At 54.3% G+C, this 2,582-nt stretch overlaps 1 pseudogene; it reads left to right on the forward strand.

Annotated features, from left to right (window-relative positions):
- Positions 1-676: 676 nt before the first annotated feature.
- LOC102761047 lies at positions 677-2,018 on the forward strand (annotated as a pseudogene).
- The last annotated feature ends 564 nt before the right edge of the window (positions 2,019-2,582 follow it).

Below are 2,582 nucleotides of genomic sequence, written 5' to 3' on the forward strand. Positions count from 1 at the left end.
GGCTCTGCTGAACGCAGGGCTCTCCTTCTATGGACACCGTGGCCTGGACACTGCTTGGTGTGCAGGGGCTGTCCTGTGCACCGCAGTATCTCTGGTCCCTACCCACCAGATGCCGGGGCGCCCTCCCAGCCGAGACAACCAAAAAGATCTCCAGACATTGCCCGATATCCCCTGGGGGCAGATTGGCCCCAGATGAGAACCACTGGGCTAATCAGAGATGATTCAAGAAATACCTCAATGGGCGATTGGAAAGCTACTCACTAGAGACAGTGGTTAAACCTGTGGAACCTGGGAGCACCTCAGTTTCCTCATCTGTAAAATGGGGCTGATGGTAATGGAACCCCCCTCTGGGTTTGCAATAGGAGATGATACTTGTCAGGACATACATGACAGAGCCTGGCACTAGTAAGGCCATGTGTGACCCCTCATTATTTGTCTCCCAAGAAGAAAGGACCCTAAGGCAAAATAGGGGAGTGGGTGACTCCTTGAGCAGGGTGGGGAACACCCAGCCCAAGGGCCGTGTAAGGCCCGGGAAATCATTTGGTCTGGCCCTGCCAGGGCATTAGGGATGCATTAATGAAACGTTTGACCAAATATAGCAGGCTAATTTTTAAGTTGATAATTTTGTATGGCCCGCAAATTATGTTATAAATATCCAAATGCGGAGGGTGGGCACCGGTAGTGACGTAGCCGGGCCGAGCCAGCGCTGCGGACGGAGCTCAGGCTCTCCGTGGCGTCCATGCCGCCAGCCGGTGTCGCCAGAATCCCGAGTTCGGAGCCCTGCGCTGGCCCTGCTGCCTGGGTACTGCCATGTCTGCCACCAGCCATGCGGCCACGCTGATGGAAGAAAACAGCCCAAAGATGAGAGTGATTCGCGTGGGTACCCGCAAGAGCCAGCTGGCACGCATACAGACGGACAGGGTGGTGGCAATGCTGAAAACCTTAAACCCAGGTCTGCAGTTTGAAATCATTGCTATATCCACCACAGGGGACAAGATTCTGGATACTGCACTCTCTAAGATCGGAGAGAAGGGCCTGTTTACCCAGGAGCTGGAGCATGCATTAGAGAAGAATGAAGTGGACCAGGTCATTCACTCCCTGAAGGACCTGCCCACAGTGCTTCCTCCAGGCTTCACCAGTGGAGCATCTGCAAGTGAGAGAACCCCTATGATGCTGTTGTCTTTCACCCAAAATTTGTTGGGAAGACCCTAGAGACCTTGCCAGAGAAGAGTGTGGTAGGAAGCAGCTCCCTGCGAAGAGCGGCCCAGCTGCAGAGAAAGTTCCCACAGCTGCAGTTCAGGAGCATCTGGGGAAACCTCAGCACTTGGCGTCAGAAGCTGGATGAGCTGCAGGAGTTCAGTGCCATCCTCTTGGCTGCGGCGGGCCTGCAGCGCATGGGCTGGCAGAACCGCGTGGGGCAGAGCCTGCTCCCCGAGGAATGCGTGTACGCTGTGCGTCAGGGGGCCCTGGGCGTGGAAGTGCAAGCCAAGGACCAGGACCTCTGGGACCTGGTGGGCATGTTGCACCATCCAGAGACCCTGCTTTGCTGCATTGCCGAACGAGCCTTCCTACAGCACCTGCTGTACCTGACTGGAGGAGTCTGGAGTCGGGATGGCTCGGAGGGCATGCAAGAGACCATGCAGGCCACCATCCACGTCCCTGCCCAGCATGAAGATGGCCCTGAAGATGACCCACAGTTGGTGGGCATCACTGCCCAGAGCATTCCACCAGCAGCCCAGCTGGCTGCTGAGAACCTGGGCACCAGCCTGGCCAACTTGTTGCTGAACAAAGGAGTCAAGAACACCTTGGACATCACACGGCAGCTTAATAATGCCCACTGACGGGTCTGTGGTGGGCTGCTGCTGCCCAGTGCCGGCACCCTAGGCCTCAGGGTCTGAACTGCAGGGGCAGACTTCCAGGGACAGCCTTGCCTGCTCAGTAGGTGGGGCCTCATCTCTTTAGAGCCCACGCCTTTTTGAAATGTAATCGACTCTGCTAATAAGCCAGCTCTGGAGGGGCCTTTGTTTTGGTGGGCTTGCAGGGAAGAGGACAAACAAAGCCCTTTACTCCTTCAGAGGCTGGGGACTGCCCCGAGCGCTTCTGGAACCTCCTTGTTTCTGCCTCCATCGTTCTCATTTCACCTCCAACAGCAAATTGTCTCCCAGGGACATTAAATTAAAATAAATAGATAAATAAATATATAAATATCCAAATGGGCCTGGCCGGTGTGGCTCAGTGGTTGAGCGTCAATCTATAAACCAAGAGGTCACAGTTCGATTCCCCTTCAGGGCACATGCCCAGGTTGTAGGTTCAATCCCTGATCGTGCAGGAGGCAGCCGATCAAGGATTCTCTCTCATCATTTATGTTTCTATTGCTCTCTCCCTCTCCCTTCCTCTGTAAAATCAATAAAAAAAATATTTAAAAAGAAAATATCCAAATGGCCCTTGGCAGAAAACAGGTTCCCCGCCCCAGCGTTAGGGGATCTTGGTCTTTCTGATTCCCCAACCTAAAGAACAATGTGTAGACAGTTAGTAAGCTCTCAACAAAGAGCCATGGCAGGCCACCCCGTAAGGGGCTAAGA

This window comes from Myotis davidii, unplaced genomic scaffold (genome assembly GCF_000327345.1).
Source record: "Myotis davidii unplaced genomic scaffold, ASM32734v1 scaffold3, whole genome shotgun sequence".
In the NCBI taxonomy this organism is placed as follows: Eukaryota; Metazoa; Chordata; class Mammalia; order Chiroptera; family Vespertilionidae; genus Myotis; species Myotis davidii.